This window comes from Erpetoichthys calabaricus, chromosome 10 (genome assembly GCF_900747795.2).
Source record: "Erpetoichthys calabaricus chromosome 10, fErpCal1.3, whole genome shotgun sequence".
NCBI classification, from domain to species: domain Eukaryota; kingdom Metazoa; phylum Chordata; class Cladistia; order Polypteriformes; family Polypteridae; genus Erpetoichthys; species Erpetoichthys calabaricus.
In genome coordinates, this window is record NC_041403.2 from 21,475,670 (window position 1) to 21,492,352 (window position 16,683).

Here is a 16,683-nt window from a genome sequence, read left to right on the forward strand (position 1 = left end):
AGAACTGCCTGGTTTCAGTCCTAAATGCACTTCTCCTTAATTTCCATGAGTATGTGATTCACCATTAAGATCAAAGAATTCTGCTGGATCAATTTTACCAATGGCTTTGAGGATTTTGATCACCCGGATTAGGTCCCTACGTAGTCTCCTCCACTCGAGACTAAACAGGTTTAACTCTCCAAGTCTATCACAGTTCAGTCCCATGATGCACTTGGTTGCTCTCAAGTGCTGCTATGTCTTTATTGTAGTGTGTTGACCAGAACTGCACACAATACCCCAGAGGTGGTCTCACTGGTGTTTTAACTATTCTAAGCATAACTACCCTTGAATGAAATTTAGCAATTTTTATGATATAACCCTAACATTTATTTTATTGTCCTTTATAATTGCTTCGGGCGGAGTGGTGGCTTTGACGGTTGGGATCTGCACCCGGTTCAAATACCATAAACACCACAAGTGACTCTACCCCATTGGGCCCTTGAGCAATCAACAAAAAACCGCGGACAACCAGGCATAATCCATACTATGGGATTAATTCCTATAGACAGCTAAATATGAGTTATATGCAACCAGGCATTTGCTGTTGCCATGATAACAGTTTACTGAGGCTTATTATAATTAAAATGTGTTGAAAATACATTTACTTATGCTGCTGCAGTAATGTCCATACAGTGCGTGATTTCTGCACACGGACTCATTTTGTTGACGGAACACACGCCCTGAAAACAGTGCCAGAAGAGAACATGACTGATTAAGGTTGTCGTCAGATTTAAATTTAAATCAAAAACCGGGACTAACTTTGGATTTCACAGAGTAAACAGAGATCTTGAGATGACTGCGGCCATGTGCAAAAGTCAAGTATTGTGGTAATACCACTAAGATTCCCCTTTAATAATAATAATAATTCTTTGCATTTATCTCTTTGCTTTTCTCACTACTCAAAGCACATAGCAATTGCAGGTTAAGGGCCTTGCTCAAGGGCCCAACAGAGCAGAGTTCCTTTTGGCATTTTACGGGATTCGAACTGGCAACCTTTTGATTGCCAGTGCAGATCCCTAGCCTCAGAGCCACCACTCCACCACTTATCTCGCTTGTCTCCAGTCCTGTTCAGCCTATATACATCGGACTTCCAATATAACTCGGAGTCCTGCCATGTGCAAAAGTTTGCTGACGACACTGCTGTCATGGGCTGCATCAGGAGTGGGCAGGAGGAGGAGTATATGAACCTCATCAAGGACTTTTTTAAATGATGCGACTCAAACCACCCACACCTGAACACCAGCAAAACCAAGGAGCTGGTGGTGGATTTTAGGAGGCCCAGACCCCTCATGGACCCCGTGATCATCAGAGGTGACTGTGTGCAGATGGTGCAGACCTATAAATACCTGGGAGTGCAGCTGATGATAAATTAGACTGGACTGCCAATACTGATGCTCTGTGCAAGAGAGGACAGAGCCGACTATACTTCCTTAGCAGGCTGGCGTCCTTCAACATCTGCAATAAGATGCTGCAGATGTTCTATCAGACGGTTGTGGTGAGCGCCCTCTTCTACGCGGTGGTGTGCTGGGGAGGCAGCATAAAGAAGAGGGACGCCTCACGCTTGGACAAACTAGTGAGGAAAGCAGGCTCTATTGTTGGCATGGAGTTGGACAGCTTGACATCTGTGGCAGAGCGACGGGCGCTCAGCAGGCTCCTATCAATTATGGAGAATCCACTGCATCCACTAAACAGGATCATCTCCAGACAGAAGAGCAGCTTCAGCGACAGACTGCTGTCACCGTCCTGCTCCACTGACAGACTGAGGAGATCGCTCCTCCCCCAAACTATGCGAGACTTCAGTTCCTCCCGGGGGGGGTAAACGTTAACATTATACAAAGTTATTGTCTGTTTTTACCTGCTTTATTATCAGTCTTTAATTTAATATTGTTTTTTGTATCAGTAAGGTGCTGCTGGAGTATGTGAATTTCCCCTTGGGATTAATAAAGTATCTATCTATCTATCTATCTATCTATCTGACCCCACCTGATGGCACCAAGCCCGCAGCAAACTCTGGATGCCACTTTAAATCACTTGGATAAAGAAGTCGATTACATATTTTTTTTGCGACGACCTTCATCCACACATGTGGGATTCTGCCGAGGTACGTTATTCTATCGCGAATCTTCTTCTCAGTACACAACGAGGCTAAATCGAAACTAAACCAGCTGCCTTGTAAAGAGGAATGAGTTACCTAGGGCCCTATGATCTCCACGATGCAGAAAACACGGACAGAATCACGAAATTAACGCTTAAAAAACGAAAATTTGTGGAATTTAGACACTGAAGAGTTGACGGTTACAAAACTTCCCAATAAATTAAACGATTGAATAATTTGCAGTTCTATCATCCAGATACTGTTTTCTAGTTGGTTGTTTTTGAAGCGAACACAATTCTTCGTAGTAATCCAGTCGTGCCTCTATCTGTTTGTGTGCGTGTTTCTTGTATGTTTTCTCGTTAAAGGCACGCGAATTAGCCTGCTGCACAAGACAGAAATGTCAAAGTGGGCAGAATCACAAACTAAGAAAAACGAGCTTAACTGCCAAATTGAGGGCACAACAATATTCAGGCGACTTTTACGAATCTGGACAACAACCTTTCTGCAAGTTTTGCCAGCATGGAAAGACACTTGCAATGACCACATCAAATCTAAAACCCACCTCAAGAACAAGGAGAAATTAAGATCAAAAAGTGATCCCCTTCAGGTAACAACAGAGGAAACCACAAAATCGTCAGATGCAAGATGCCTGTTTGTGTCCATGCCGCTCGAAAAAGACGCGTCCTTTCTTTATTAAGCATTGTAAAAAAGGAGGTGCGCTGCCAGAAAATGAGAGCGGTCTTCGTCAACCTCATTTGCCCCGTGTCTTTGAACAACATATGAACGCCGTTCTTCAAAAGATTCATGGCAAGAAAATAAATACACTGCACAACAAAGTTTTTGCTTCTTGAACACTGTTGGGTGTTTCTTATAGATTTTTGGGTGCTCATCATGAATATCACATCAAACTTTACCCATCACGTACTGTTTCAGTTTTGTCATGATTTTTTCTTATATTTGTATCCAAACATTTTCGCTCCCGTAAGTGACTTCTCAACAACGGTTTGTGCAGCCTGGGCACATCCAGGCATGGAATCAGGCCAGGTTGGAAGCTGTTCTGTGGAAGTTGACATCCTGGGCAGGTCTGAACGAGCTTGACGCTGTCTCAGCATGCTATAAAGGTGGCTTGCATACACCGATCCTGCTCATTTGGTTAATATAGATAGTCAGTGTGTATTTATAGTATCAGTATAGTAAAGTATAGTATCTGTAGCAATATAACAGTAAGTAAGCTTGATGCTATAGACGGTTTGGTGTCGGGCGATATGTCTCATTAATGTCGTAACAGCCACGATACATTCTGCTATATCTGTGGCGAATATACACTTGCGCCTCAGAGACATTGGATGACTGCTCTTGTGAAGAGAGCTTATCATCTGTATTTCGGCTGCAAAACTGGTGATCAAGACAAGGAATGGGCGCCTCACATTTGCTGTGCGACATGTGCTGTCAGTCTGAGAGCCTGGCTCAGAGGCACTCGAAACACGATGCCGTTTGCTGTTCCGATGATATGGCAAGAACAGAAAGACTATGTGACGGACTGTTACTTCAGTCCGAATTGAACGATTTGGTCAGAGATTTGGGTCTGTCAAAAGCAAAAGCCGAGCTGCTGGGTTCGAGACTGCAGGAATGGTGTTTGCTGTCACCAGGTACGAAAATTTCTGTGTTTTGAAGCCGACATCATAATATAACCAAATTTTTTTGCACAAGTCGACAGTCTCTATTTCTGTTGTGACATTGAAGGATTGTTCTCGGCCTTGGGTTGTGATCACAACCCCGAAGAGTGACGTCTCTTCATTGATTTGTCAATGTTAAGCCTGAAAGCTGTTCTGCTACACAATGGCAACGTTTATCCTTCAGAACCTGTCAGCTATGCAGCACACATCAAAGAAACGTATGAGAATATGGAACTGTTGCTGAAGCACGTCCAGTATAGCAGGTACAACTGGAATATCTGTGGAGATCTTAAAGTCTTTGCTCTGTTACTAGGACTGCAGCTCGGCTATACAAAGTACTGTTGTTTCATCTGTGAATGGGACAGCCATGCCAAAGAGTTGCACTATTCACGATAGAACTGGCCACTCTGTAAAAAGTTAGTTCCAGGACAGAAAAATGTGGCTTGTCGACCCAGCAAAGATATTTTTGCCTCCTCTTCACATAAAATTGGGACTCATGAAGAATTTCGCGAAAGCACTGAACAAGGAAGGCGAAGGTTTTCATTATTTCAGACAGATGTTCTCAAGAATAACTGACCCCAAGTTCAAAGAGGGCATTTTTGTTGGCCCCCAGATCAGACATGTTATGAGTGACAAGCGGTTTGAAGATCTGTTAGTTGGGCCCGAAAAAATTACCTGGAAAGCCTTCAAAGACATTGCTGACAATTTTCTGGGAAATTACAGAGCCCCAAACTCCATTCAGCTGGTAGACAAACTTCTCAAAGCATACAAGACAATGAAGTGCAACCTGTCAGTCAAGATTCATTTCCTCCACTCACACTTGGACATTCTTCTCCGCAAATCTCGGTGCTGTCAGTGATGAACACTGTGAAAGGTTTCACCAGGACAGTGCTACGATGGAGAGACGATACCAGGGAAACTGGAATCTGTCAATGCTTGCTGACTACTGTTGGACACTGCAACGTGATGCACCAGACATTGAATACAAAAGTAAATCAGGAGAAAAACACTATTTTAATTCTGTTGAATTTAATAGCTTATGCGAAACATAAACGTGACTAAATACGTTATTGTCAGTAAACATATAAATGTCTATTTCTCAGAGTGCCGTGATGTAGTAAAACCAAAACTATATTTGTGCATACCCAGTAGGTACCTGTCACAGTCAGCAAAAACATGTCAGGAAGGAAGACTTTTCAAAAATTATTGTTGTGCAGTGATATATGTTGTAAGTTGATGAAACCACTGATAGCCGAGAGCACAGCGTTCTCATCATAGTGATAGGCGAGTAAACATTTGGCTCTATGGTAATTCTTTTATGTAGGCAGTTCTAATCGTACGTGATATATTTACTGTGAATCATTTAACTGATTAAATTATACAGGTATTTAACCGGTATTAATAGTCTGTCCCGTAGAAAAATGTTATTAGTGAATGGCACTGGTTGTTAACGGGTTCCCTTTCCAAAATTAACAGCGATGTTTCGGGATTTAATAAATGTTTTGCATAGCAGTGACGAGGCACACAAGGTCCACATTTGACACTTCCGTTATAAACTCGGTACCTACAATCCTGGGCAGAAGAGCAGGCGTCTCCTCTGATGCCACAATCCCTTAAAAGAGGGTCATTCTTTCTTTTTTCTAAAAGTGAAGTTCACCTTCCTCTCAGAAGGTTGCACCAAACTAGTAAGAGCTCTTACAATTCTGGAGGGCACTCACTGTCCTACTGCAATCTCAGCATACAGTATCATGGAGGATCTGGGCTCCTACCTGATGTATGAAACTGCAAAATAAGGTTCATTTGTGCTAGTGTGCGGCTTCATTAAAAAGGAATGTCAAGTGCCATTTCATTATTGTTTGTTTTGTTGTAGCTGTTACTACTTTCTTACAGTAAAAAAAAAAAAAAAAAAAAAAAAAAAAAAGAAAACGTAAAACTCAAAAATCTGAATCAAGGAAAAATAAAACGGTAAAAACCAAAAATCAAAAAAAGTAAAACGGAATTTGTGAAACGATAAAACAGATTCCATAGGGTCCTAGTTACCCCGACCTGTGATTCATGGACTTGGAGAGCCACAGAGTGTTATTTTACAGTAACATCACATCATATATCTGAAGAATGCTGCTTATCCTCATGGATCCTACAAACCTTAGTCGTTGTGAGTGCTGCAGGAAATGGACGGGTGTCCTTGAGGGTAATCTTTCCCAGATGGAACGCCGTGAGAAAAGAAAATGAAAGGACAGGCTCTCTGACCGGATGGGTACAAGAACACCTAGCCAGCAGAATGATGCCAGGGACAGCACCCAGGTACTATGTCCCCCGATATGCTAGAGGGTCAGCCTCCCTGGGAATTGAAGTTCTGTAATAAAGCCCTTTTGGGGGTGCTGCTGAGATACAGTTCCTACTTTGGGGGACTCTTGTCTGACCCGGAAGTGTTTCCTATGGACCACGTCCTAGCCCCCAGAAGTGCTGCTGGGTTCAAGATAAAAGGAAACTCATCATCTTAACTGGCAGACAGAGTTGGGAGAAAGTGGATGTGTCTTCACACTCATCCTGTCAAACAACAGGATTGTTTTATGGGCTGTTTACTTTGGAAGTTCTTATTTTGATCTGTGGAGTTAACGTTTATTAATTTGAACCCGTAATTGGTTTCGGTGTGATTGTGTCTGGTGTTTGGGGCTCAGCGGCTCCACCTACTGGTTACACCATGTATAAAAGTCATATCGGGGCCTATATGGCCGAGTTACTTAATAATGTCACTGAAGAATGGAGAAATGAAGAAAAGGTGCCAGTGTTAGTTCTCAGCAATGCACCGAATACTGTATGCTTGTTGCAGCTCAGGTGGTCGGATTCCCTCATGTTAAATGCCATGCGCACACATTAAACTTGGCAGTTTGGCACAGACTCAAACCACCAGCTGTTGCACAGATCCTAGGAAGAACAAGACGCGTCACTGGGTTTTGTGACAGAAGTGCCAAAGTTCACCAATCTCTGTGACAAAAGTAGAAATTGTTGGATCTTCTAGAGCACAGGCTGATTACCAATGTGACAGCCCAGGGAACAGAGCACATGGTATGGCACTGCCAGTGTGAAATTCCTTAATTCTATACATTGCAATTGTTATGGATACCATTATGAACTTTACTTGTTGACTCAATAATAACATTGACTGAATAAAAACACTTTAAAATGTATGTTTAATTGTAGTGCAACGGCTTGAAAATGTCAAGTTGGACAGAAATACCGAATCGTAAAACTTAAAAAATTACATCGGCAGGCAAAAATCATTGCAATATCAAATAAAGAGGTCTTCTGCTGATCCCCACCCATATTATCAGTGCACTGACGGACCTCCGAAGGGACAGAACACCCCGACGTATTCAGCAGGCACACCAACATTTCTTTTTTTTTTTTTTTAACTTTAGGTACTAGGTAAAGTAATTACTACCAGAGGACCTCTGCAAATTTTGTTTCATTTGAATGCCTCAAATGACCGAATTTTACTGACATGTCGATTCACACAGGCCTGGTTTAACCTGAGGTTATTTTTTGCAGACTTTAAACAGAAGGTAAAAGTCTCTGTAATTTCGTACATCAATGCCCATTATGAGCAATGCGGCACAGATACACTAGCATTGAGGGCTTTTAGCCAAAGAACCATTCAACATTATATAGTGCCTTTCATGACTATCTATCTGTTATATAGTGACTTTCATATCTATATACAGTGCATCCAGAAAGTATTCACAGCGCATCACTTTTTCCGCATTTTGTTATGTTACAACCTTATTCCAAAATGGATTAAATTCATTTTTTTCCTCAGAATTCTACACACAACACCCCATAATGACAACGTGAAAAAAGTTTACTTGAGATTTTTGCAAATTTATTAAAAATAAAAAAATTGAGAAAGCACATGTACATAAGTATTCACAGCCTTTGCCATGAAGATCAAAATTGAGCTCAGGTCCATCCTGTTTCCCCTGATCATCCTTGAGATGTTTCTACAGCTTAATTGGAGTCCACCTGTGGTAAATTCAGTTGACTGAACATGATTTGGAAAGGCACACACCTGTCTATATAAGGTCCCACAGTTGACAGTTCATGTCAGAGCACAAACCAAGCATGACGTCAAAGGAATTGTCTGTAGATCTCCGAGACAGGATTGTCTCGAGGCACATATCTGGGGAAGGTTACAGAAAAATTTCTGCTGCTTTGAAGGTCCCAATGAGCATAGTGGCCTCCATCATCCGTAAGTGGAAGAAGTTCGAAACCACTAGGACTCTTCCTAGAGATGGCCGGCTATCTAAACTGAGCGATCAGGGGAGAAGGGCCTTAGTTTGGGAGGTGACCAAGAACCCAATGATCACTCTGTCAGAGCTCCAGAGGTCCTCAGTGGAGAGTGGAGAACCTTCCAGAAGGACAACCATCTCTGCAGCAATCCACCAATCAGGTCTGTATGGTAGAGTGGCCAGACAGAAGCCACTCCTTAGCAAAAGGCACATGGCAGCCCGCCTGGAGTTTGCCAAAAGGCACCTGAAGGACTCTCAGACCATGAGAAAGAAAATTCTCTGGTCTGATGAGACAAAGATTGAACTCTTTGGTGTGAATGCCAGGCGTCACGTTTGGAGGAAACCTGGCACTGCTCATCACCAGGCCAATGCCATCCCTACAGTGAAGCATGGTGGTGGCAACATCATGCTGTGGGAATGTTTTTCAGTGGCAGGGACTGGGAGACTAGTCAGGATAAAGGGAAAGATGACTGCAGCAATGTACAGAGACATCCTGATTGAAAACCTGCTCCAGAGCGCTCTTGACCTCAGACTGGGGCGACGGTTCATCTTTCAGCAGGACAACGACCCTAAGCACACAGCCAAGATATCAAAGGAGTGGCTTCAGGACAACTCTGTGAATGTCCTTGAGTGGCCCAGCCAGAGCCCAGACTTGAATCCGATTGAACATCTCTGGAGAGATCTTAAAATGGCTGTGCACCGACGCTTCCCATCCAACCTGATGGAGCTTGAGAGGTGCTGCAAAGAGGAATGGGCGAAACTGGCCAAGGATAGGTGTGCCAAGCTTGTGGCATCATATTCAAAAAGACTTGAGGCTGTAATTGCTGCCAAAGGTGCATCGACAAAGTATTGAGCAAAGGCTGTGAATACTTATGGACATGGGATTTCTCAGTTTTTTTATTTTTAATAAATTTGCAAAAACCTCAAGTAAACTTTTTTCACGTTGTCATTATGGGGTGTTGTGTGTAGAATTCTGAGGAAAAAAATGAATTTAATCCATTTTGGAATAAGGCTGTAACATAACAAAATGTGGAAAAAGTGATGCGCTGTGAATACTTTCCGGGTGCACTGTAGCTATTAATTACATATCGCCTTTCATGTCTATCAATCTAGCATATTGTGCCTTGCATATCTATCTATTGTCACACACGTGCGCTTAGAGGACAGCCAAAGGGTCCAACACGGGGCATAAAAGACACCAGGAAAAGGGTTGGTAGTGAACATCAATTCCTTTTCTCTTCTCCTCTTTCAGAACCATGGAAGACTAAGCCAAAATTCATCACTTCCCTTCCTTTGCAGATGACCTCACTTCCACTCCATCCTGATGACCTCACTGCCGGACCATACCAATGCTATCTTTTCATTTCCTGCTGTTCTGTATAAAGTCAACCTGTTTGCTATATTCACTTGTCTGTTATTTTACAAAAAGACCGTTATCAGTCGCTATTGACAACTCATCGACAATATAAGGGGCAAATCCCCAAATCTTTGTTTTGTGCTGTCTCAAGTACTTCACAGTATCTATCATATAGTGCCTTTCATATCTATCTATCTTTGTTGTTGTTGTTGTTGTTGTTATGAACTTGAGAGATTCCCATGCATCAAAGTCCCAACTAGAGGGGAAAACTGTGAACCCCAGCTGTTCACACAAAAAAATCAATGAAGAAGCTTTATGAATAACAAAAAAATATATATTTTACAAAAATTCTCTGTAATGCAAAAATAACATCAGAGGAGGAGATGCTTTCAAAACAGCAACCCAAATATTAATCTTTGTCTCAATACAATATCCAAGAGCAGAAAAGGTTCATAACCCCAAAATCACAAAAAACAGAAGAATAATCACAAGAGAAACTCACCACATCCTGAGCACATCCACAATGAACCGCAAGGGACTGTGGATTATCATGGCCTTTATACAGCTGAGGGCAGTCCCTTAAAGGTGATGGACAGGTGGCTCCACCTCCTGGTGGGACCACCCACAAAACAGATGGCATATCACAAAAGATGCTTAAACATAAAGAAACTAAATAATCAACAACATTAACATAAACAATAAACAAAACAGACATAAAAATGGCATTTGAGCCTCAGCCAGGATAGGAACGTTGGCTGAAAAGCAACAGCTGCAGCCAAGAATTTTAGCTTAAGACTTGAACATAAATTTCAACCTTCCATTGAAGCAACTTAATGTTTAAAAAATGCAAAGTATCATTAGCTATAGATGCTGCAAAAATAACAACAGCATAAGAAATGAAATTTGTATTCCACTTGTATTAGATTTGAGTGTCTATGAACGCTATTTGAACAAGCACAAGACAATTTGGGTTTGTTTTGTAAAATAGTATTTAAAAAAAAACACCATGTATTTAATGTACTCCAGTGATAAATGTAATTACATTCTCTGCATTAGCAGTATTGGATATGACTCATTGAATGTGAAAATATTTTAATAAACAAGAATGCAATATCACAGTCTTTGATGAAGCACACAAATTAAAAGCGCTCCAACTTTCCAAACAGCTCACTAAGTCCCCAAATGCCCCTCTATGTGATGGCAGGAGAACATGTTTCTAATTTGCTTTATATTTTCGGAAAACAAGGAGATAAATAGTTCAGTGCCAAACTAACAAAGAAATGTCTCTCTAAAGGACTCCAATACGCCTCACACGCCTGATCCTATGATTTGTAGCCTCGAAAAGTGGCCGGTGGTCTTACCCAGCAGTACCTTCTCTCACTCTCGGAGAGCTGGAAATCTCAATGTTGGGAGTTCAAGTCCATTAGGGTTCCCGTTTGTGGAGGCAGTGGCCATAACTTGCTCTAGTATTGCTATCCCGTCTCTCTTCATTCTTTTCAAAGCCCACTTATCCAGAGCAGGGTCACGGGGAAGCTGAAGGCAGCAAGCATCAAGCAGGGACAATCCCTGAACAAGGTGGCAGCAGCCCATCACGGGGTGTGTGTTAGTATCTGTTATCTTTTCTGTTTTCCAAGTTAAAGTTACTTCTACACAGTCAACAACAACAGCAGCATTTATTCCTATAGCACGTTTTCATACAAATGATATAGCTCAAAGTGCTTTACAAGATGAAGGAAAAAGAAAAAAGTTTCTAAAAAAAATAAACATATAAAAATAAGCTTAGGTAATACAGACGACCCCCGAAATTCGCCGGGGTTACATTCCTAGAGCACCCGCAAATTGTGAAAAACCGCAAATTTTGGATGTGGTCAAAAAAATGCCTATAAATGCCTGTTTTTATAGTTTAAACCCTAAATCTACCCCCAAAACACTTTAATTTCATTTCAAACTCAGCTTAATACATTATCCTAAAAAAAAAAAAAAGAATGTAAAGGCAAACCCGTCTACTGTACAGTACTGTACCGCTATGTCTCCCGCAGTGCTAGAATGTAAAATACCGATGTTACCCCTATATGTACTGTAATTCATGCAAGTGTGTTTTCTTTGGTATGCGCTGTCGATTTCTTTGGTATGAGTAGGGTAAATACGTAATAATTTAATTTAATAAAAATACAGTAAAATGTATGGGTACTCACAAATAATGAATGATATTGATTGAAGATGATGATGAATTAGCTGTGCAGTACGATGAAGGTATGTAATGAAGATAATGACTGCACAGCAAAGCAGAGGATTTACAGCTCCTTGGGTGGCTACTGCAGCATAACTTTTTAGTTCCGGGAGCAAATCCAGTAGTTCAACCTTCTCCTGGACTGTCTTAAACTTTTTCTGGGGCTTAAAAAGTGCAGGGCATTTGGGCGGCATCTTAGGGCATTAAAAAACACAAGAACACTCAGTGAAACACTCGCGATAGCTACACGCGGTAAACTGTTATGATGCGGGAACGCTGGGCTGCATCTGCCGGAGATGCGTCACAGGGCAGCAGCCACTCAGTAGGAAGGAGAAACAAATAACTCTCTCGGATTGGCTACTTTCACTAGCCCAAGCCACGTTTTCCTCAACGGTTGCTTTGTGTTCTCTCTACAGCACAGTATTGCCACGAAAAAAGCCATAAAAAATTGCAGAGGATATTTGAGGTTTCCGCTAACAATTATTAGTTAGGTTCTAAAGAAAAATCTGCAAATGACTGAGATCGCGAACTCTGAACCACGACTTCACTGTACTAAGTAACAAAGAATAAAGTAAGGTCCGATGGCCAGGAGTACAGAAAAAACCAACCAAAAAAAAAAAAAAACGCCAGAGTGGTGGAGAGAAAAAAAATAAAACAAAATCTGCAGGGGTTCCAAGGCCACGAGACCACCCAGCCCCCACTGGGCAACATTTATTTTTACAATAATGCAGAAACAACTTGTAGTCTGAGCTTTTGGAAAAACCACTTATTCTTTCCAGTCTTGTACCTCTCATCAAACTCAACCTTTGCCTCCCACCTGGCTTTGGGTTTCATGGCTGGATCTCTGAATATATCCTTGTTGACAATGCTTTTGTCCATTGGAATATTATCAGAGTATCGGGCAGGCATCAGGCACTTATAGTTGTAGACCCTGACGTAAGACTTGATCTTGGATCACTTTGTAATTTTCTTTTTGCCCATATCTGTGGTAACTTTCCGTGGGTAGCGGTCAACTCCAGCCACAAGTGCACGGATGTAAGGCCTGTCAGACGTGCCATCATCTACATTCTTCACGATGACAGCTTTGAGTCCTGCATAGCGCCCTGCAAGGACCATAACCACTTTCCCAGGTTTCATAAACTTGCCCATCGCAATGCTGTTCGATGGCCACCACAGACAATAAAAAAGGGCAATTAATGTGCCACGTAAAATGACATTTACAATGCATAAGGGTACCGGGGTCCACAGGTGAATTAAAAAGCCTTGAAACTGACCGAATACAACCACTTCGAAACAGTAAAGGTTTCGCTTTAATTAAACAGGCCTTCCACATTTATGATGTCAAAAAAAAAAACTGGAAACAATTAATTTTATCAGATACTTGGAACTTCAGGTAAGAACACATTTCTTATTCACTCGTTCGCTCACAGCCACCATCATGGGTGAAGCTTAGACTTAAATAAGAAAGTTGATCAGCGTGAAACCAAACACGTGTCTGAAGCTATTTAGAGCAATTTGATCTTTCAAGAAAATGGTTTGAAAAAATCCAGTGTATACACACCTCTCTATTATAATAAAAAAAATCCTGGGACGAGACTTTTTCAGAGAGATACTTTCATGTCCCGCAAGACGAGATGCCCGGGGCCGGAAATAAAAGACAAAGAGTAGATGACAATGTAGAATGTCGTAAAGAATTCAAAAACGTTGCCGCAGCACACATGCAGAGCAGGTTAGAGATAATGAAAGTACTAAAATTCGAAAGTCTCAAAAATGATAGTAAATATCGCATTAGCACAAACAAACGGAAATTATTACTCTGTAAAATAACGGAACAGCAAAAAGAGATTAAATATATTGTTCAGATTTAAACTTTAACTCAGAGACTTGTAGATCGTCTAAGTCGTGTTGTCATCAGGGAAAAGTAGGGTTTCTTCCCAATGAAGAGGCCTATCCGTGAGAATTAAAAGATTTGTTGTTTGGTGAAAGTGAAATCCAAATACGCAAGCAACAGAGGTACGAAGTTACTGGGGTGTAGCGCAGGCCGGGGGGGTTGGCGAGAGAAGCATTTACAGTTTCCATTGACTTCCTGGTGGTAATCACAATACCTAAAAGTTATGTCTAACAGTGAGCAGGCGGGATGTGAACACTCAAATGGAAGACCTGACCTGCAAGGGTGTGACAGCTCATTCCTCCGTGAGTGACTACTTGCTGTCGAAGAGGAATAGACAATGTGTTCCTCATCCTCCATCATTGAAGCTAGTTCCAGTTCTGACCAGACTTAAGGCAAGTCGTTTCACTGCGGCTGCGGAGACGTAGCACATTCTCAATGGAAGCGCTGTGTTTGAACAAGCTGAATACTGTATGATCTTATGGAGGGCAGTAAGGTAGAACAGTCACTACTGGTGCAGCACCATTGAACTGGAATCATGGATTTGGATTGTGTGCTGGTCGATGTCCATGTGGAGTTTGTCCAGTCCCCCGGACATCATTTGTAACTTAGAGGCACTTATTAAAGTTTTAAAAAAATATGAAGTACCATTAGCGACAGATCCTGCACAAATAACAGCTGCATTAAAAACTGCAATTTGTATTCCATTTGTATTAGAACCGCATGTCTATTAAAGCTACCTGAAGCAGCACAAGCATATTTGAGTTGAGTTTTAACTACATGATATTCTGAAATGCTATTTAAAACAACATGTATTTTATGTAGTTAAATGATAAATGTACAGTAATTATATTCTATTCATTACTAGTTTTGAATATGACTCATTGTTATGAAAATATTTAATAGACAAGAATACCATATCATGGTGTCTGATGAAGCAAATAAACACAAATTAAACACGCTTCAACTTTCAAAACAGTTCACTAAGCCCTCAAATGCACCTGCATGTTGTGCCAGGCATACATTATCTAATTTGTTTTAGGTATTTGGAAAACAAGATTAATATTTCAGTTCTCAGCTAAAAAACAGATGCTTCTCAAAAAAATATGAAGTACCATTAGCGACAGATCCTGCACAAATAACAACTGCATTAAAAACTGCAATTTGCATCACATCTTGTGATGTGGAGTAAGAGCATCAATAAGCAGCAGGTGAAAGACCACCACCTGGGGTCTGCACGGTCTTGTTGATTTACAGTAACAGCCTAGGATTATTAACATTAGGCATTTATGTATAATAAGAATGCACAATACATTCAAGTCAAAAACATTCGGAATTTAACTAATAACATTCTCATAACTTACTTAAATATATTAAAATATCACAGAAATGTTTTCCAACCAGAGAATGTGCCATAAGATCTGATGACAGTTCAGACCTACAATAACTCCTCCTGGTCCATTCACATTGCAGGCTGAGCAGGGAGCCATGCAGGGAGTGAGCCGCAGTTCATGATGTCCAGCAATTCAACATGCAACAGAGGTCTGATTTCTGAGGGCAGTGACAACGACTTGTTCCACTATATCATTATGCCATCAACCACATGTTTTCAAAACTCGCTTATCTGGAGTACTGGTCACAGGGAGGTTAGAGGCTATCCCAGCAGGAACTGAGCACAGGCAGGAACAATCCCTGGATGGGGCACCAGCCCACCACAGGGCAGGGCAGTGGAGTCGGAGTAGGAAGCAATTATTGGGTTATTGGAGTCAGAGTTGGAAAAAAATGTACAGACTCCGAATAAATGAAAAGTTTAATAAGATGTGTTGAAATCTCAAATATACTAATTTGATTAAACTATTTTTTCTTTAAAGTTTTGATTGAAACAAAGCTTCTTTTTGAATTTTGTAAATTGAGTTTTATTTTTAATGTTATTCAGTGTTTTGTAAGCGACAGCAGCATCACTACAGCCTTTAAAACTGAACCTTAACAGGTTAATGTGCTAAAAAGTAACACTTGATGATTATCACAGGCAGTAATGAAGTGCCTTGAATCTTGTATGTTTTCAATGAACACAGTAAATATTTGATTCTAATTACAAAAAGAGGAGTCAGAGGTACCAGAAATTGAGGAATCCGAGTCGGAGGTACCAGAAATTGAATAGTCAGAGTCACAGGTACCAGAAACCAAGGAGTCAGACATACCAGAAATTGAGGAGTCAGAGGTACCAGAAATTGTGAAGTCGCAGGTACCAGAAACCGAGGAGTCAGAGTCGGAGGTACCAGAAATTGAGGAGTGGCAGGTGCCAGAAATTAAGGAATTTGAGTCGTAGGTACCAGAAATTGAATAGTCAGAGTCGGACGTACCAGAAACTGAGGAGTCAGAGGTACCAGAAATTGAGCAGTGGCAGGTACCAGAAATTAAGGAATCTGAGTCGCAGGTACCATAAATTGAATAGTCAGAGTTGGACGTACCAGAAACTGAGGAGTCAGAGGTACCAGAAATTGTGAAGTCGCAGGTACCAGAAATTGAGGAGTCAGAGTCAGAGGTACCAGAAATTGAGGAGTGGCAGGTGCCAGAAATTAAGGAATCTGAGTCGCAGGTACCAGAAATTGAAGTCAGAGTCGGACGTACCAGAAACCGAGAAGTCAGAGGTACCAGAAATTGAGGAGTCAGAGGTACCAGAAATTGTGAAATTGCAGGTACCAGAAACCGAGGAGTCAGAGTCGGAGGTACCAGAAATTGACAAGTGGCAGGTACCAGAAATTGAGGAGTGACAGGTACCACAAATTGAGGAATACGAGTTGCAGGTACCAGAAATTGAATAGTCAGAGTCGGACGTACCAGATATTGAGGAGTCAGAGGTACCAGAAATTGAGGAATCCGAGTCGCAGGTACCAGAAATTGAATAGTCAGATTCGGACGTAACAGAAACCGAGGAGTCTGAGTCTCAGGTACCAGAAATTGAGGAGTCAGTAGTACCAGAAATTGAGGAGATGGAGGTACCATAAATTGAGGAGTCCGAGTCAGAGGTACCAGAAATTGAAGATTTAGATGTACAAAAAAATTGAGGAGTCGGAGGTACCAGAAATTGAGGAGTCTGAGTCAGTTG

The 16,683-nt window shown here is 41.4% G+C and overlaps 1 protein-coding gene and 1 pseudogene across 1 annotated transcript in view; both read right to left on the reverse strand.

Annotated features, from left to right (window-relative positions):
• nos1apa (nitric oxide synthase 1 (neuronal) adaptor protein a) overlaps nucleotides 1–16,683 on the reverse strand; it is a 510,182-nt gene that overhangs the window by 298,388 nt on the left and 195,111 nt on the right. The window lies entirely within an intron of this gene.
• LOC114658891 (60S ribosomal protein L27-like) lies at nucleotides 12,394–12,869 on the reverse strand (annotated as a pseudogene).